The sequence below is a fragment of the Lethenteron reissneri genome, chromosome 5, assembly GCF_015708825.2.
Source record: "Lethenteron reissneri isolate LAM-NWPU_2019-01 chromosome 5, ASM1570882v1, whole genome shotgun sequence".
Lineage (NCBI taxonomy): Eukaryota > Metazoa > Chordata > Hyperoartia > Petromyzontiformes > Petromyzontidae > Lethenteron > Lethenteron reissneri.
The window spans coordinates 9,777,700-9,799,029 of NC_083783.1; positions in this window are offsets into that span (position 1 = coordinate 9,777,700).

Here is a 21,330-nt window from a genome sequence, read left to right on the forward strand (position 1 = left end):
ACAAGTTGACGTTCGTTTAGTGTATGTCGAGGCGAAATTGGCTGCTTGTGACAGTGGGAGGGGGGGCGAGTATGAGTCTCTGGTTCGCTTTCGCCTCTATCGTGGACATGTCGACCTCCTCTGCCACCCACCCCTTCCTTTCATAGGAATATTGGGCCATAGTCGTTAATGTTGGCAGCTTGCAGCAGTAAAGCAGTGTGGGGGGCATGATTTATTAAAAGGCCCCGTCTTTGGCTGTCCAGGGTTATTTCTCAAGAAATCACACACTTGCGCGTGCAATCACTGAAAGTATTGTGCGAGGGCATTAATAATGCACTGGCAGAATGGGGAAAGAGGCTATGTGCAATATATATAGCGGGTTTGACACAGTACCTGCCTGCCTTTCATATCTGTTGTACAAATTAATACATCAAGTTAGAGTAATTGAGATATATATACAATAGAGGCGAAGGGAATTGGTCTGCGTCACTTCGCTATGAAACCATAAACGACACCCCCCCCCCACCACCCCGCACGTTCGATTCCTAGCGACTGCGAACATTGTTGGTGAGCTGTGCCCTGAACCCGCATCGACAGAGTGCGGCGAAGTATGGTTGAAGGATTACCACAGCCAATGGGCCTTCATCCAGCGGTGGATTTATCAAAGGATTTGATTATAAAAATTACACTGGTCAACACACTTTTTCTGGCATAAGGTATTCTAACGGTTTTAAGGTAATTTTGGGGTGCTGATTCCAAATCTGGTATCAGTTTTTGTCGATCACATCAGGTTTTTGAGATATAAAATATTGCATTTTCAATAAAAACTGCAGAATATTTTTTTTTTATAAATGTGGATATCTACATAAAATGATATTATAAACACACTATCCTAAAAATACAGCACCATATTTTAAAACTAAAGCAGTCACTGACTCGCAACAACTTGCAATCATAAGTGGCAGAGTTAATTTCGGGTAAAATCAATGAAAATGGGGTATACCGATAGCAAAAAAAATGAGATGCGATAGAGCAAATCTGAGATCAGATTTGGAATCAGCACCCTGAAATAAGTCTAAAAAAGCTGCAAAAGTCCAAGCCAAAAATGTTTTTGTTGTTGTTGACCAGTGTTTATTCTAGTGTTGTGTAATACTATAGTATAATAATAATCATTGTATTCCTGCTTAATCCAAGAAAGCCATACTGGATCTCTAGGCTTTATTTCAGGAGAAGCCTGCAATTTGACGTTGGCCATCACCAATTACGTGAATGGTTTTGAGCTACCGATAAAACTTTTTTATCGTTTTATTATTGTCAACAAAAAGAAACAGCCTCATGATCAAAACATCCAGAATGCCCCTTGATCCTGTCAGGCCTCGGAAGCTAAGCTGGGTTGAGCCTGGATAGTGCTGGGATAGGGACCGCAAAACTAATACATTTCAAGTAGTGTTGGCATTATAAGCAGCAGAGGGCCTATGACCAGAGTGGTGAAGTATGGTCAAATAATACTCATGACCAACACGGCTACCGATTCGGTGACAATACTTACACATATGTATATCAACATCCAATCTGCAGTTATACATTTTTCATTATATATGAAGTATGCATCACTTCAATTAACATGGTTTTAATCATGGCTTATGCTCTTGAAAAAATACTATTTTATTAATTTGCGATTGATTAAAATTTTCTTTATTGATTTGTGCAATGTCTATTTATACACAATGTTATTTATGTTGTGTATGACTAATATTTGAATATGCTCTATTAGCAACGCAATCATCATCGTCGTCACCACCATCATTGTCAATCCAGGATCATTAAACCGATCACCTCACGGTGTAGTCAACGATACACTACAACGTCGCATACATCAGACTCGCTGGGGGTTTGCGTTATACACGGATATGCGAACAACCTCCACCATAAGGGTTGTGGAATTTTCACCAAAAGAAATGTGAGCCCACAACAGAGGTCGTCACGTGCCCAATGATGCGAGTGCGAGCCTGGGGAGAATTTGACCTTTCTTGCAAGGTGTGGGAATCATGTGGAGCTCTGTGGGTGTGTGCTAATCCGTAAAATTATCCACAAAAAAGGCAATGACATAATTAATTTCATGCATTGCAAATTGTGGCAATAAATAAATACGTGCAGTTGATTTTTATGCAAGCCGGCGTGATGTCGTGTTCAAAGTGCCGAAAGTTTTGTTCGTGATCAGAACACTGAAAGTGTGCGGTCGCAATCTTGCAATCAAGTGCACACCAGTAATAAGTAACATTTTAAAACGTCAGAATTCAGACCGTGTGTTTGATTTTTTTTTAAAGGTAATTTCATGTCATTTCAGATTTTCGAAACATTTACATGGTGCCGTAATTGCACGTGTCCTGCCGCGCGAACGAAAGTGACGCCACCCGGTGCCACAATTCACCGCCGTGGACGAGCGAAGCACGGAGTGCCCACTTAAGGCGTGGCCTCATCCTCGGTGTCGATAGAGCATGCGACTTGGTGAGTTTGTTGACGAACGTGGCGGGAAACGGATGTAGATGTCATCTGCAAGAAGAGGTTGTGATGATGTGTCGGCACGCGTGCGAGAAGGGCAGCTTACCCGCGAGAAGCCATTCGAGGTGGCATCCCGGGGAACGGTAATCAAAGAGGAAAAGTCAAAGCCAGCGATGAGAATGGAGGCGTTGTTTATAAGAGCAGACTCTGGACGACAGGTTTGACTGTAATAATTCATCACGATTATAATTTAAATAGGCTCACAACAGCTGCGAGATCTCGCCGAAGAAAAGCCATGGAGAGGTATGGTGGCGTCGGTGAAAGTCTTTTCCTTCAACTTATGAATTGCTTTAAATGAACAAAGAATTTGCAAAAATATTTAATTAAAAGTTAATAAATAAAAATAATAATGAAAATCAAATAAAATAATGTTATTTTATTTTTTTACCGACGTGACTTTACCGAAAAAACATAACAGTATGAATAATTGCAGTCACGAAAGCTTCAAATCTAGAAAAAAAGAATTTGCACATTTGAGTTTGCCAGGCATCTGCCCCACATGACCTGTCATCGGGCATCTTCGCAAATACGTTCCGTTGCTTTTCGGATGCTCGTTCCTGAAGGCAATTCAACGATTGGCGTGCAACGTCACCGTTGTTTGGTTAGTGGGCTAAGTGATTACGGGATCGTCTTCCGTGCCTTGGACTAAAGTTGGGTTTTTTACTCCTTCCTCAGAACATTCGGATAAATGGCCCTGCCACAGGGCAGCGCTTACATAAGACCACGGGCGCTTGGTAATCATTCGTCCTTCCCCCGCACGCGGCATGGACACGGATGCTGATGGGATCGATGTGAGGTAACGGAGATGAGGTGGGGGGGGCAGGGGGGGAAGCAAGAACAAGAACAAAACAGATGATGATAAACTTAGAAATGCAAAACAATCGGCAAGACCAGAATGTGTGCATTTTGGTATCAAAACACGCCTGGTTTCCTTTTTTTAACGTTAACGTGTTTATTAAAATTCAACGAATGTCATGGAAAGGAAGAAAAACGGAGTGAAAAGTACAAATATTTTAAACGTTCTTAGGTGTACACCTTGCGTACATCTATGTGGAAAATGTACTGTATGTGCAAGCTGAGTGTCCTTCGGTAATCGCGTGTGCAAGGATGCGTGGCGGAGTGCGCGGTTCAAAGTGACAAGTTTTGAAAAATGCATTTGACATTTTCATTTTGCAGAATTCATTGTCAAGAGAAGTGCGGGGACATTTTGACAACATAAATTCATCGGTGGGCGTTAGGAACGTCCCAAAAACTTGGGGTAGACAATTGTGAATGCCATCTTCTTATTCTCTGAACCAAAAGCCAAATTTCGCTACGTGGGTCAGCTGGTCAGATGTTTCTCTCTCCATAAATTTGCTCTCTCCTCTCGTCACATCTTCTAACCTTGTATCTCTCTCCACTGCATCCTTCCATCTCAACGTCAACCTCTGTCGAATCCTTCTGGGTCTGCTCCAGTGCCATCTCACTATCCCTTCTAGTCTATGATTCCCTCTTGAATCTATGGGTTTCTGCTCGAGTCTATGGCGCTTCATGCGAGTCTACGGTTTTCTATGCGAGGGTGGCTATCTCAGTAACTCTGTGGGTCTGCGAGTCTATGATTCCCTGTGAGTCTATGGGTTTCTGCCTAAACCTACGGCCCTCCTCACGTGAGTGGCTATCTGAGTCAGCCTCAGGGTCTCTGCGCGACTCTGCAAGTCTGTTTCTCTGCATGAGGTTGGGTCTGCGAATCCATGCTTCGCTATGAGGTTCTAAAGGCCTCTATGCGAGTATACGTTTGACGAATCTCCATAGATGGCTCTTTTCATTGCATCATCTAAGTCTTCTCAAAACAAACCCAAACTAAGTCTCCACTCTAAACGCCTCGACACCATTAGTAACTTCTTCTAAGGCTCTGACTTCTTTCCTACAGATGTTCCAAACACTCCACCAGAGCCTACTCATTTTTGCCCATGTTTCTATGTGGGCGTGTGTGCACGAACCCGGCGACCCAAGTTCGATTCTTGCCCATGGCCAACATCGGTCACAAATATCTGAAGCAGACTTGGGCCTCCCACTAGGTTGACTCAACCTCATATGAGTACCTGGTGTGGTGTCTAGACATGGCCACCAGGGAGACAAAGGCTGACCACCTACTCAGTCGTGTATTGTTGCGGCCTTCATAAATTGCTCACAGCACTTGCCCCAAAAGTCAGTTCAGGCTATATGGGGGATCTTTGTAATCGTGTACATGCATGTTTAGTTCAGCAGAACAATTGTGACAATGAAACAACAAAACGTATTAATTTCACATCTGTAATTTTTTTTGGCCTGTTCAGTTTTTCAATTCGCGATTCTTATCGTGGGTACTGGATAACGCCCGGGGAAACTTAAATGGAAACGCTTTTTAGAATATATATTTTTTAATAAATAGAAAAATGAAATAGGTACCTTCTGCCAGCACAGCCAAGAAAATGACAACGCAGTGGCGTTACTAGAATAGCAATTTTGAGACTGTAATGGCCTGAAAAAAGCATTTCATACAAAAGCTCCCCCATAGTTATGGACACGAGTCTGAACCATCTAGATAGCAGACACTATCAACTGCGGAACTCCTGCGCTGAATAGAACATTTCTCTCTCGAATGATGTCCAAACATATGACCCTTCATAGTCGTGGGTTGTCTTGCGTTTTTTTAAATCTTAGAGCAGTGGTTATCTGCCAAAGTTTTTACGTGTGTGTGTGTTTAAGCCAGTGTCCTGTGCTACAGCTGGGTCGATAACTATGCCGCATGTTGTTAAAGAAGAGCTGAAAAGGTTTTCCGTGAAAATAATGCGTTTTTCCTCAGGATTTGGTGAGCCTCATTAGCAATCCGGCACCGGCAAAGCACATTTGAAATTTAATTTAGCAACCTTCGAGCATTCTTTTTCCATGTGTATATATTTTCAGCATGCACAGACACGTGCATTTATTTGTGAAATGTTTTTTTTATTTATTAGCTCCGTATACCAATGTTTTTCCTTTGTGTGAAAGTAAATTCTCCACGTGTTTGTATTGCACAAACGTTAACATGAGTTTGCTTATGGATTGCAAAAGTCTGTGGACAGCTTGTTCGGAATAACCATTGTATCTGGGGTTGTGCATGCCATCACCATCATCAGCAGCAGCAGCCGTGATCAATGCACTGGTGGATGAGGGCATTGCCAATTCTTCTCGATCCGTCAGTGCTGCATGAAAGGTGTGCATATTCCTTCCCTCCATTAATGAAAGTTCAAGGACTTGCTAAACTGTGAATGAGTTGAGGGGGCAAACCAGCAGGCGTATCGCTGATGAACGAGTGGTACTCCACTCAGCTGCTCCAGTACAACACGCGTACTCTGGTGGAACAAGTTCACTCCACTCGGCTTCCCCCGGATGCCACCGAATGGCTTACAGCATATTTTTTTTTTATTAGTGCCATTTACGAAATGAATGAGGACAGTCACACAATGCGACAATCCACAAGAGCCGATTTTCATCGCTCGATTTTTCACGGTGAGCGTCCTCTTGTGGACGTGTGTTGCCCTTTGGCTGCCGCTCGCTGGTTACTCTCGCCTGTCCACCATCGTTCCCACGAAGCGACGTCTGCAACACAAACGGAGGGACACAGCTGCAGAAGATGCCAGGATGATTACCTCCAGCAGTTATCACGGTTTAAAGTGGTGGATGGGAAGAGGGCTGGGGTGCTCTTGGAAAGATGAACTTGACAATGAAATTGTAAGTTGGGTTAGATCGTGTAAATATATAAATGTGTCTTCTTGGTTCTTTCGGTAAAGTCACGTAGAATGGAACGTCCAAGCCTGGGGTGTGTCATTCAGACTATGTCTTCTCGACAGACCTGTTCTCCACCTGAGGACGGCTGCTTGCGTTGTGGCCGAAACGTCGTGAGAATAATTTTATTATGTTTTATTTTTATTTTTTTATTATTTCCATTCTACGTGACTTTACCGAAAGAACCAAGAAGATGAATCGCTGCAGGCACGAAAGCTTTAAATCGAAATATAAATGTGTCGTTAAGCCCGCCACAACACGTGGGTTTACTTGTAAATGTTGTGGCTTTGCTCTCCAACACACCGGTGTGTTGTACTAATAACAAATTGGAACGTTCTATTTACATGACAAACCTTACGAATTGGCTGTGTTGGGTGGTGTCGGGTTTCACGACACTTTTATATATTTACGCGATCCAACCCAAAAAAAAACCTAGATTATGAATGAAAACATACCAATGTGTCTGAAGACTAACGTTATTCCATCGGCGCGTATTTACTGCTGCTAAATAATTGCACGTGCTTCAGACTGATACGAGAATGTAACGTCACGTGAAGTGACGTCACTTCCTTTGCATCACTTCCACGCTTTCCCCTCCAAAAGTGCTGTTGCATAACATAATTTTGACGATACGTGAAGGAACATTTAGTGCGTTTTTGAAAAAAAAGTTTACATCAAAATCATTTTACAGTTCAAATGTTACGTAAAAAGTCCCGATCGAATGTTGTACTTTTCTAGTAATTAAAATCGGAATATTTCGTGTGTAAACAAAAATATGTATAAAAATGTGATACACTCAAAACGTTTAAATATGAAAATGACTTCATAAAATCAAAAATTGGGTAAAAAATTATAAATTATAAAATCAGACTATTATTTTGTTAATCCAACTCACCTCGAAATGCACAAACACGCCCACCTGCATCCGTTCCCAGGCACGCGAACGCACGCGCCCTCACACATCATCCACATTATTCTTTCATCCGCTCATTAATATTGACCAGAGTTTCCTTCATAACCTCGCGACAAATTGATAAACCCGGCCTCAAAGACTGAAGCTTGCACGCGAGGCCCAGCGGGAAAACGAAGAAAGTGGAGGAAATGAATTAAATGAACCGAAAGGAAAAAAAAAGTAAATACATAAAAATAACTCTAAATTACATGTATCCGCACGGTAATTTCAAGGCTGTAACTGGAGGATCGTGTAAGACCAGGATTGAACACTTTTGAACGGTTACCAACCACCCGCTGTGTGAAAGCACCTGTTCTGCAGGCTTTTATGCTATCATTACAACAAAAAAACCCATACAATTTATTCTCAAAAGTGCTCGTACAATGCACCCACTCGGCTACGCTGAGCATCGCCGAGCAAAACCCAGCCAACATTGACTTGCTCACCACGCAGGTCAACTTTAATATAAAACCTTGCCCCCACACCACCCACCTTTTGCCCACCCCAGCCCCCCCCCACCCCCCCATCGCTGCCTCTCTTTCCCAACCCACGCTGCTCAGCAAAATGGGCCGCCTGGATTTTTTTTTTTGCTAACCTGTTTTAGTAAGGGTGTTGGATATTCGTGGCACGAATATCCATATATTCGTGGCAGGAATATCGCGCAGGGGCTATCATGAAGGCCGCTCCTGTTTCACAGACAGGTGCAGTCTGTCAGTAAGGGGGAGAGGGGTTTGATGCCGCTGTGTGGTGTTACCCAATTGGGGAGCGGTGGTGTAGTGGTTAGCGCACTGCGCTACGATCTCAGTGACCCGAACTTGATTCTCCCTCACGGCCAACACCGGTGACGATTATCTGAACCTCGTCGCTCAGGAGACAAAGGCAGCCGGGCGTGGTGCTGGCCACCCACCCCTTCGTGTGCCATGCCGGCCTTCATAGGTGCTCGCTAACAGCACTTGCCCCAGTCTGTTAAGACTAAACGGTGGATCTTTGTCTTTTTGTGGTTTTACCCAATTACGTCATTGGCAAATGCAAGCAGAACTCCGTTGTGTCGCCACTCTGTAAATACATATTTATAAAATATTAGTCTGTCAGCCTATTGGCTTCCTAAGCCAATATTATTCAACAGCGTTTGTTTTAGCCAGCAAACCGTGGACCGGTTTCGAACTTTCTGGGTCTCATCAGCAGTCACAGCTTGTTCACCCATCGCTGCTGACTTTACCAGATACAATTGCCAAATGCACCCCTATTTGAAAATAACAATTTAATTAGGGCACTCTCTATTCACTTTTTTTAAAGCATTTCTTACACAACCCATCGACTGCACGGCCATCCGGACATGTATACTTTCAACAGCGTTGATTCAAGACGAGCAAATTGTGGACAAGTCTCGACAGTGTCTCATCCGCAGAACCAGGCTTGCTTGGATCAAGCCAATTTGGTTATTTGGTAATTTTCCAGTCGATTTTTTTCTCTCTCTCACGTGGAGTGAGACGTTGGCACACGTGACCTCCTCTGTCTCGAATAACATTTACGAGAACGTTAAAAGTCCAGCGGTGAAGCTGACGCCACACATTGTTTATTGTTAATAACATCCACAGGATTGACCAGGATGACCCGCAACAAGACGGCAAATGCTACAGCTTGGCCATGTCGCCGTAACCAATGGTTACAGCGATTCAAAACGCCATTGGGTTAGGGGCTGATAAATCACAGAGCCACTTTGCTCTCGGTTGTTTAGTTTTGCGAGGCTGGGTATTTGGGGCGGTAACGATGGCACAGCAGGAAAGAGACTTGTGCCTTCATCCCAACCAATCACAGGGGAGAGATGTATTGTGTTTCGTAGTGCCCCATGGTGCAAAGCAAGCGAGGCGCAGCGGATTATTACATTTTTCGCAAGCATCTAAAATTATTTGGCGTCATTTGTTCCACCTTTATCCGAATCAGGTGGCCCAGTGGTTCCAAGTGCAGCGCTCAAAATCAGACGGTTTCGAGTGCTTTCTGCTTGGCTCAATCAAACTGTGGGCGTTTTGGCTTGGCCGAGCGGTCGCGCATACCGCCACTCGTTGCAGAGGTCCACGATTTCGAGCCCAGGATGTCCTCCCTCCTTTAATACTGCAGGTGGTGCATTAACCAAGAACACGTGTCATCTGCTGCACAGTGGATGCTAAAGATCACTTGCCGAATGATGTCACGTCATAAAGTAACGTGACGTTATTAGAAATAAGTAAGATTTTTTTTTATAAAAACACGCTTTAATGAAATGTACCATACGAGTAATGGCAGACCGCAGAACTCCACGACTCCAGGAAGTGGCCCCGAGGCTTGCCATAACGTAAGGGGCCGTGGCGATTTACAAACAACGTCAGTTGATTGTGAACAATTATACCCAAGGCAAAACATAACATAAAAAGATGGTTTAAATTTGTTTTTATTTAGAATGATAGAATATTGTATTGTCATCAGTATGCCATAAGTATACCAAGTTTGCAGTCGATACCATATTGGGAAGTGGGTTAAAATTGAGTTACAAGATTTGAGTATACAACAACGACAACAACAACAGACAGAGTGAGTTAATAGAAAGCGTGTAACAAAAGAGTAGTCCGTGTGCAAGTCACGGTCCAAAGCTGCCGTGTTTAAATAACTTACCTGCCAATTACTCATTTTAGGACAGGAAAATACGGTACAGAACTATCGCCCCCTACTGCGCCACCTGGCAGGACCCTCCTGAAAATGATTCCTGAGACTCTGCGGTGCTTTCGTGGGTATTTAATTGTTGACCTAATACAGCATCACAGATCTCATTTGTATGGTGATTGAGGTATCGGCGTGTATACGTGCAAAGTTTAGAAATGTAAACATGTTTGTAAAGTGGCAGTTCGACATTGAATAGGTTACGAGGACACAATTAGGGGCAATCTCCTTTAAACGTGGGGGAAACGCTTCACTGCACAGTCCTCTCCAAAGCATGCGATTTTATTCAAAATCAAGAATGCGTTACGTGACGTGAACATATCGGATTGGGCGCGAGCGTAGACGCGGCAGGGGTAGAATGAAAAGAAAAACCTCGCGCCGTTGTTCAACTGCCACGACGGGAGATCGAATTGAACTGGCGACCTCTGATGTGTAGATACAGATGCCTTTTTATCCACCCCTCCCACCGACTTCCGGCCACCATAACACCATGGCAGCATCCGCCAAATCCTCCGCTGGCGTGCCGCTCCGTAAATCGATCGGACTTGAATTTCATTTTTCGCTGCCCCACTCTGCTGCCAATTCAGCCGTCACAGTGGGAGCCACGGATACCGAATGAGACGACGCGGGGTTGAGGCCACCTCTCAAAACGCACGGCTCCCGGATTTGATGCTGGGGAATAATAAAGGCGAGGGCCGTTACGTGTTGGCGACCCAGAGGTATTCACGAGTGAATTTGCAAACCAGCCACAACGTCGCTTTGTCTGTTGGAGGATAAGAAACTGTAACGTGCACAGGTCGCGTTGACGATTCGGTGTCGTGGAAAACTGGGGACCATTGCGTAAGCAGCCAGAACCATCGCCAGCAAGTGCCCAACCTCTTTGGCCCTATATTGGGTTTGTTTGTCTATCTCCATGACTGCTTTTACACGTGGGAAGAAACCAGAGATGGACTAATGCATAGTTAAAATTGTATTACTATTATGAAAGTAGATGAGTGAGGAGTAGGAATGCTAAAGGTTCGAGTGACATTGAATTAGGGTTGGTGAATCACCCGGTGATTACGCTTACCCCTGCACCTATTTCTTTCCTCTCCCCCATTATACGTGCATGTGTGTGTGTGTCGAGCCATTGCGCGTCGTTATACTGCATGCATGAAATGACAGCCACTATCATTTTCCGTAATAACACGGCCTCATCCGTGGGTGACAGAGACGAGGTTGTTCGTACTGTAGTCATAACTGTAACGCATGGGCCAGGCAGTGCTGTGTGCTGGATCCAGAGCTGGTAGGTTGCGAGTTCAAATTCCGGTCGGGGAGTTGAATTTTGCAACTACTCTATTTTACACGCAAATTCGGAGGCCTCTTAACTCGTTCCGATGATGCGCACATATGTCATCGGAATAAAAACTATATGATAAAATAACTTCATCGGTACCAAGGCTCCCCAGAATGCCTTGCCAGAGGGCGTGTGGCACAGTTTGACCCCAGCTGTCATAGTGTGGTCGTGTCGCTACGGTTCTCCGCGGTGAGTACAGTGTCCTCAATAACAATAGCGCAATGCCTCTCTAAATAAAATTAACGCTGAGCCGCTTGCGTGTTCCCGAGATTCGGCGATGAATGGAACACCCACCCTGCAATTTGCAGTCGTCTCGAAACGGGAAAGGGTTAAGTGCTTCCTGCACAGTCCCTTGTGATTGATGTGATTTCACACATAAGGTGGAATATGTAGAAACTTTCCACCACTGCTGGCTCAGCCATAACTCCACCTAAGATTGGGCCATTGTACAAGTTTTGTGTGGAATTGGCCACAAATGGATTGCACAATGCGGATTTTTGCACAAAAACGATCATCATTCCGCCAGATATGACGGCCAAAATAGCGCCATGAATCCACACCATGACATCCGCTCAGGGCACCCAAGGCAGAAGCCCTCTCCCTGGGGTTGCCACCTCCTGAAGTACAAATAACTGGGACATTATGGAAAGAATACATCAGTTCCATAAGAAGGGAAAACTACCTGCAATATCTGTTGTCTCTAGTGTCACCAAAAAATTGTCTCGAGCAGTGCATTAATACACCGCTGAAAAAAACCTGGACTTGTAATGTCCTGGGAAGACTTTCATATTTCCCCAAGACAGGTGGTGGCAACCCTATCCGATGCCTCTCACCCCGGCTCTTAAGAAGATTCCTTTTTGCAGAGAGAGCATCGCCGGTGACTAGGCCCGGATTTCCAGGCACGCCGAGATTGATGGTGCCGTCTGGCAGAGAGCATTCATGGGGGCAATCGCCCCCCTGCCGCTCTCTGCCCCCTCTCCCTGGTGACCCACTCATCGGTTGAATCCATCACTGTATAGGGAGCATCATGGCCATCCCCGGCATCGCCGCCATGCACCGTGGCTACGAGGCGCTGCGTTGCTTTGGCCTCCCGCATCAAGGATCGCTGCTTTTAGAGCCCCCCGCACGATGGAGATAGGCCACTTTACACTGTGTGAGAGATCCGATGTTTATATACGCGATATATGTATGAATGCGTTGATATGGTTGTGTGTGTGGTGGGGGAAGGGGGGGCAGTGGAATGTTGTTTACCGCACTGCACTGTGACCACTCAACCGGTCCTGGGCCTCCCCTAGGTTGCCTCTCCCCTTGTAATCAGTACCTGGTGAAGTTTGTAAACGTCAGCATTAGGGATACAAGGCCGCCGGGCGTGGTGATGGCCACACCGCCCCATAATGCGCTGTGTCCAGCTTCATAGGTGCTTGCTAACAGCACTTGGCAAAACAGTCTGTGCAGGCTATACGGGCGACCCTTTGACATTGGAGAGCAGTGGCGAGGTGGCTACCGCACAGTTCTATGAACGGCAATTCAATTTCATAATACGAATTTTGGTATAGGCCAAATTTCTGTCGCCGAAACCCCTCCACCGCCCAACACAACCAGCCAAATTCAATTGTCACGTGTACAAGCGTCCTAATGCCCAAATTATATTTTCGGTTGAACTGCAGAAAATGTGGTTAGATCATTGTGGTCTCTTAACTCAAGAATCGTCGTAATCCTGGCAGCGAAAATTGCTGAACCGTACATCGGCAGCGAAAACTCAAGCCAGATTTAAATTGCCACTCGCTTGTATGTATGGAGAACTTCTTTCACACCGTACGTAGCCAAACGTGCTAATCAACAGTGCGAAGAACAACAAACTGAAAACACAAAAAGCAGTTCTAAAGAAATGGACATCAGTGAGGAATATATAAACCAGTGGGCCAATGGTGTTCCGCAAGGCCGCGGGAAGTGGTCTGCCAAATAGTTGCCGTGTCATTTCGTTGTTGTCACAAGACACCCCATTTTTTAAATCCTTTATATTAAGTTCACTTGCTTGCTTGCTTGCGCGCTTACGACCGTGCAAATCTTTCGGTCGTTTTTTAACCCACTTCCCGTGATCCAATCGAGCTGACATTTTGCACACAGACTCGTTGTGCGTGACAATTTAATTTAGGAAAAAATTAATTATATTTAATTACCAATTGCTTAATGGTGGCAGGCAATCATCTGACCCATAGGTGGCAGCCATCTCAAGCCAGAGGACGAGAGGACTCTAGCCGCCACGCATATAAAGGATTTAGAGTGAAAAACTTTGTTTTTACGGGTTAATTTTCTACCGCACGGTGATCCGCGAGTGGGTCGTGCGTCCAGAAAGCTTCGCAACCATGAACCACTGCTCCTCGAGCGGCAGTTGTGCCTACCCGTCCACGATGCCAAGACGCCTTGGAAGAGGTGGGAGGTAACCCACAATTTACCCCACCAACCGCGACATGCCGATAAACTAATGGTGCGCGTACGCGCGGTATCTAAACTTGAATACATTTTAGACGCCTCCATGCATTCGATGTCTTTGGGCTCCTAAACACTAAATTTCGATTTAAAGCTTTCGTGACTGCAGGGATTCATCTTCTTGGTTCTTTCTGTAAAGTCACGTAGAAGGGAAATAAAAAAATAAAAAAAATACAACATAATAAAATAATTCTCACGACGTTTCGGCCACAACGCAAGCAGCCATCCTCTGCTTGCGTTGTGGCCGAAACGTGAGAATTATTTTATTATGTTTAATTTTTATTATTTTATTATTTCCCTTCTACCTCCTAAACACTATTTGTAAAGCTCCGTGCTGATTTCCTGTGTGTGTGTGTGTGAGGTTATGTGCCCATAGACTGCGCCGGAGGAGGGAGGGAGGGAGGGACGCTCTTTGGGCAATGAAAGCAAGTTCCCCCCCAGCAGCAGCGTCGTTAAGGGCCTCTGTGATGGCGAGTCGAGTTGACTGCATTTTGTTGTGTCATGTCCAATTCGGTGGGCCTGCTCACCAGCCGATAATCGCGCAGTGTTGCAACGGTGCTATTTAAGGCTCCGCTGGCACATTAATTCACAAAGGGATTGCTTTTGCCCCGGAAAAGGAGCAGCGAGAGAGAGAGAGAGCGGAGAGAGAGAGAGAGAGAGACAGTGGGGGGGAGGTGGGGGGCACGCGTGGGATGAGAAAAAAACGGACAGAAGGACGGACAGCCGGAAATATAAAAAAAGCGAAGCGCTCCTTTTGACGGTAACAGAACCCGATTCTAATTTAAAGGTGAAAGAAACGTCTATGAGGTGTGTCGCTCATAGGAACTGTCACAACAGCCCATTATTAAGTGCGATCTATTGAAGCCGGCTATGGCACTTACCTGTAATCTGACTTGTGGAAGCTGAATTTTTTTCGTGGATTGCTCTAGAGCCATTGACAGCGCCGCACTGCAACGGACGGTGTCCGAGGCCAAGCTGCTCGCCGAACCTCGCCATGCCTGCCGACGAGAGTCATGTATGCGGAGAGAGAGGCTGAAGACATTTTCAGTTGGCCGTGTCGCTGAGTGTGTGTGCATGGCACAGCAAGTTGGCACAATAGAGGGCACAGGTGGTGCATCAGCCAGTCATCTCGGTCATCTCGGTCAGTCGACCCGTGGCACCTGCTGGGTCTGCCCCGTGACCTCCTGCCAGCGGGCGTTCGACACTTCACGTGGCCTCAAGGTGCACTTGGCCTGGCACAAGCGTCGTGGTGACGTCACCGCCACTTAGTGGCGAATGGCGGTTGTTGTTGTCGTTGTTGTGTGCATGGCAGCCACCTTTAACTCCATGGTGGGTGTGTTCATGAGAGGAGTGCAGTGGTTCGCGCGCTGCGCTACGACCCCAGAGACCAGAGTTCGATTCCCGCTCACGGCCAAAACCAGCGACAATTATCTGAACTGGTCCTGGGCCTCCGTTAGGTCGACTCAGCCTCAAATAAGTACCTGGTGATGTGGGTAAACATCGCCACTGGGGAGACAAAGGCGACCTGGTGTGGTGCAGGCCACCTAAGCCCCTCGTGTGACGTGTCAACCTTCATAGGCGCTCACCAACAGCACTTGCCCTAACAGTTTGTTGAGGCTACACTTTTGTCTTGACGAAACAAGCCCCTGCATTGTTGTGCAAAAATGATTGCACTGTGGATGTGTTGCGAGCAATGTCATCAAGAGAAAAGCTGATGTTAGTTGGCTGATAAACAGCTGATTACCCCTGCGGTGCATATGTTCACATCCATCACAGTGGGAGCCAGGGGCTGGTGGTAACCTCTCGATCATAGATTAATTTTAAAAAGAATATTGAATGGTTAATCTGAGTAAGCGCGAGCCAGAGGTCCTAGGGAGACTAAATCCGCGACGACCCCTGGCTGCTCGTCTCTCGTGACGAAGCCATCACCGCTCTCGGCCAATTCTTTAGCTCGTCGTTACGATCGTAGGTTGCCCTTCAGCGATTTCCATGAGAGTATAGGCACGCGTCAAATTGTGTCTCTTTCCAACAATCATTCTCCTCTTGTACGGTCAACTCGCTGCATGTTACCTTTTTTGTTCGTTTTGCTCGTGTTTATCCTTCGCCCCAATTTCTCTCGCCTGTTTGTTCACCTTTTTTACAGCCAAACCGTGTAGATTAGTATCGATATCGGTGATTATGATGGCAGTCTGTGGTCAACTCATTCATTCCCGCACCTCTGATTAGCACGGTTGGCTACATACGGTGTGAACGTTCAACATACAAACATATCGAATCGGCAGATTACACGTATTGTGGTAAATCGGCAGGTGGTGGCGGAAAGTGTCGGTACTCCTACATCTACCAGGACGCCTGGCCAGTGGAGCTAGGTCTGCCAAAGTACCCTCATGTGGAGACCTCTCTCTAAAGTATCCCCCTCCCCCCCTCCTATGAAAGCCCTTTTCACCGGCAGTGCCGTGAGAAAGCACTCGCGGGGAAAAGGCACGGAGGGATTTTAAGAGACTTTCACCGTTTGGTTCAACCGCCACCGTTGTGCCAGGAAGATGGAATCGAACCGGCGACCTGTGCATTGCACAAGTCAGTCGTGCCACACACATTACACCACTGTGGCAGCAGCATCCACGTGTTTGCGGAATTAGCAGCAATTCCGCAGCGGTTGAGGCATTGTGTCCACCCCCCCCATCCAGCCCCCTCCTGGAATCGGAGCAACTCTCTCCACGCAAGGCTGTTAGTCACTGAGTGGCCACAACAACAACAAAAAAACCCAGGCCATTTTGCACTTAATTGGAGTTGCTTGCTGCTGCCAAAATCTATCGCACGGAGGTAAATTGAGCTGCCAGTTACACGGGAAACTGCTTTGCAAAACACGTGCGTTTTTTTACATAAACACTCGGGACATTAGGGGCATTTGCACCAAGGTCAATGAATTCATGTTTTGAGAGGCAGGTATTACAGGTAGCAAGCAGGCCACTGACCTGTTCGAAAGGAATGTTTGAAGTTGGGTTTTCCATAGCGAGCATATATATATAACTGCTCAACTCGAGCTATTAATGCTTTGGCATTTGCATCGGCCTAGTACTATTCCCCGTTCGGTGTCATTTGGGCGAAAGCAAGCTCTCTGGTGTGGCCCAAACAGTTTGAAGGGAAATGCATACATTATCAAACCACATGTGTTTGCGTGTTTTACCACCAGTGTATGCTGTTTATGCAGACTTTATGCCTTGTCATAGGTGCCTATTTGGTGTTTGAACATCTTGAACGCCTCCTGGATTATTGCTAGAAAGGGCGTGAATCATGTTCTCTTATCCGTCACGATGATCCATATTTGTTTTTCGTTTAGGCCAATAAAGTAGTAGTATGCCAAACCCGTGTTGTTAACCCTTCACCAACCGACAAGATTGTCACGCTTAAAAACACATTCCTGCGGAGGGAGCTGGTAGGAACGTTGGGTTGCTCGGTCAATGGCCAGGGTCAACGGCGGCGTGGTGTATTCCGCAAATATGCTCGACTGTGAGTTGAGTTTTATAAGGGCACCACGGGGTGACCAGCCCCTCCCCACCCAGCCCCACCCCATCCCACCCCCAACCCAGCCCCACCCTCCCCAACCAGCCCCTCCCCACCCTCCTCTCTCCACCCAGCCGCACCCCTCCCATTTTTGGATGCACAACGGCCGGACGGACACAATAATCCCCTGTGGGCTGGTGGAACCAGGTGGTTCCTACCAGTAATACATATTATGTATACGTGCCTATGTATAGCAACGATCAAATTATGATCAATAAAGATCCTCTCCGATGGCTCGAGACTTGTCACGACTAAATTCATCGTCAACGTTCGACAATTTGCTCAAACTCCTTTGAGCTTCATTGGGTCGTGGGCTTCATCGGCTGAATCTGCACTTCAAACATGACAAGGATTTCAGCATGAAACTAACTATCATATATAGGCCAAACAACCCGGAATGTGCCCGAGATCTCAGAAGCTAAGCACGCTTCAGCCTGGGCAGCGTACGGGAGCGTGACCACTGTGCACATCAGGATGATGTTGGCTGCTGTGGGGCTACAATTTGGACAGCAGAGTGCAGTGCAACATGAGCCATTGTTGTACTGTACCATTCTCCTCTGTGTATGCTCCCTGTCGTCATCAACCACATATAGTACTTAGGGGCCGTCCATAAATGACGTCACGCGATTTTGGATGATTTTTGACCCCCCCCCCATCGTCACACGGCGTCACAAAAAGTCAGACCCCCCTCAAATATGACGTCACGAAGCTCTGCCCCCTCCCCCCCAAATAAATAAACATGCTTCAAATCGCTTTAAATTATTGTCATTGTATTTAATGTGCCGCTGCACTCTGATGTTGTAGGGGAAAACATTTATTAAAAAGTCGATCTAATTAAGTAGAAGGTGTTTTCTATATTTATTTAAAATTTTGATGTGACGTCACATTTTTCACCCCCCCCCCCTCGTCACACATCGTCACAAATGTGTGACCCCACCCCCCCCAGGTGCGTGACATCATTTATGGACGGCCCCTTACCAGCGTGGTGAGGTATGTTCAAACAATCCCCTTGGCTCGTGATTTCTGTCAATCCAGCAATGGATGTAAATGTACAGTTGTACGAGACCTCTTCTTCATATGCATTGTTAATCTCCGTGCAATCTCGTCTCATCTCACATATGCTAACACACTGAAGATTGAATTGATGAAAATGTACAATCAAGACCTGCCTGAAAACCAATCTTTTAGACTCGGAGAGGTTTTTGCTAGGTAAATACATAACGTTATTTCTGTTATTATATCTGCGTCATCAATCAGCTGCTGCCGTTCCTAAGTCACTGTAATGCAGCAGTCAACGCAGAGATTGGAGGTATTCATATTTGAGGACGTATCGCACTTCCGACACTTTTGGAATGCGGTGCTTACGTGAGAAATTCTACGGCACTTGTGAGCACAAAAGCATTATTTAAGGTAACCTTGCGGCCCAGGGGCTTCATAATGGCCTTGTCCGGGATGCTGAGTAAGTCCTGTCGAGATCCAGGGATTGAATGTCGGCTTTAAGTTGCTCTTGATTAAATCGGCTTCCCAAGTGTCGTGAATATGGCTGCCGCGATATAATATTTCATGATACAATACGAAATTAAATTGGACGTTTGCGATGTTTATCGTGATATCCGTTCGCCCTAGCATTGTACTTGTATTGCATTGTTTGTGTGATTTGCTGTATTTCATGCTACACTATAAAACAAGTTTTGCTGGCTGGCTTCGTGCGAACTGACGTCACCGTGCCCCCACATCCTCCACCCTCACCGTGTATCCCGTGCAAATGTGTGGGCAGTGCGAGTCTGGTATGAATAAAGATTCACTTAACAATCCATGCAGCTGCAGTTGGCTTAGTAAAGCCCCGATTAATACATGTACTTGAAAACAAATATGCTTCAATTATATTTTTTGAAAAGTAGGTCAAGTGCATTTGTCAAGTGCAGACAATGCATTATCTTGCCTGCTACTCGCGAATGCTGTAAAATAATTGGCATGACAATGGCTTAGATGAAGGATTGTTTAAAATGTTGAAGGTGCAGGCGTGCAATTGCTTTACTCTCACCACTGGTGTGGAAAGGGCCTCCAGTAGAGGGGAGCTCGATAGACCTACACGTGCATGCATTGCCTTCAGTGGTATGTTATTAAGTCACTGATAAAACGCCTGCACTTTTAATGTCCTGGGAAGACTTGCAAATTTGACAGGATAGCTAGCTTCCTCAATAAGAGGACGTCATATGAAAAAAAACTGAGACAGATGGCTAGCTGAATATATGCATGCACACATAACAATGCACACATATACATATCAAGGCAAGAACATTCTAAGACACCCGGCAATCTGTCCTATATATGCGTACGGTGAGTGATTTTAAACCCTGTGAAATAAATACAAATGAAGAGAACTCTTGCCACCAATGTGCTTAGCATAGAAACTCATTTTGTGATGTCAATATAGCGGTACATTTTGAATGAATGGCAAGTCATCACATGCAAGCTTTCTCCAGGATTCTCAGAACTATACTCTTTGGTTATTTCGGTAAAGTCACGTAGATGAAAAAAATATATTATAATAATAAAATTAGAAAAACTAACTAGTGATTTAATTTAGTTATTCTCATTTTATTATTTTTATTATTATTTTTTCACCTACGTGACTTTACCGAAAGAACCAAAGAGTATGGATCCTTGCAGTCACGAAAACTTCAAATCTAGAATTCTCAGAACTATCGTGTCACAAAGACAAAGATCCCCCTTACAGCCATAACAGACTGTAGGAGCAAGTGCTGTGAGCGAGCACCTGTGAAGGCCGGCACGACACACGAGGGGGTGGGTGGCCAGCACCACGCCCGACTGCGTTCGGGTGGGAGGCACCTGGAGTTGGGGAGTCGTCGCCTTTATCTCCCCAGTGGCGATGTTTACACATCGCACGCGGTCCTCATTTGAGGCTGTGTCGACCTAAGGGAGGCTCAGGACCGGTTCAGATCATTGTTACTGGTGTTGGCCCTAACCACTCGCACCTCCGATTAGCACGGTTGGCTACGCATAAGTTCAACATACCTACATGGACACCTCTACTTCCAGAGCTCTGTTCGTAAGTCTATTTGTTCGTAAGCCCAACTTTACTCCTGTCGATTCCAAACGTGATGTACAACATGTACGCCCAACACGGGGAATGGCTTTAAAAGTTGTATCCTCTCCTGTAGATGTCGATGCCACTGGTTCTTCACGTGCTGCAGATGTAGATGCCACCACCGCCATCTATTGCGCGGCGGTCGAACTTACGACTCTCGGTCCGAACAGGCAGCTGGACATAAGTAGATTGTTCGTAAGTAGAGGCGTGCCTGTACATACACACGACGCTGCCGCTCCTCTCAACAACACAGTCACGCGCACACACGCCGCTCTGTTTGAATTCATACTTTATTACAGAAACACAAATGAGCTCCCCACTGCCGCAGGGAGGCACAGATAAAAAAAAAATAGAAATCTCCTGCGCATGCAGAATGCAAGGCTACAATCTGATATTTGTGGCCATAACTGAATTTGTGTTCTTACCTCGATTCAATTTAGCCCAATGCCTTCTGGCTCCTCACAACCTAACAGATGCAATATCCATCATCAACGTAACTTTTCTAATAAATGATGATAATTTGTCAGCTTGCAAACTCCTACAATCGCTGTACGTGGAAGGAGTGGGGTAAATTGTGCTTACCGCAAGGATTGTGATGGTTTGAGCTTGCATGAGATCGGCAGGTCAAATCAAAGGCGCGCCTCTGCAATTCCCTGCTCATTCCATAGCTTGGTCGAATAACCTCCACTAAAGAGAGCGCTAGAAAGGCCATCCTAGAGGTGGTTTGTTTTACTCTTAAACGATGGTCAGATATTAGCACGGTTGGCTACGTACGGTGCGAAAGAAGTTCAACATCATACAGTATCTTGGAAGAAGCCACACTTTAGCCCCCACCACTCGTGACCTACCGATCAA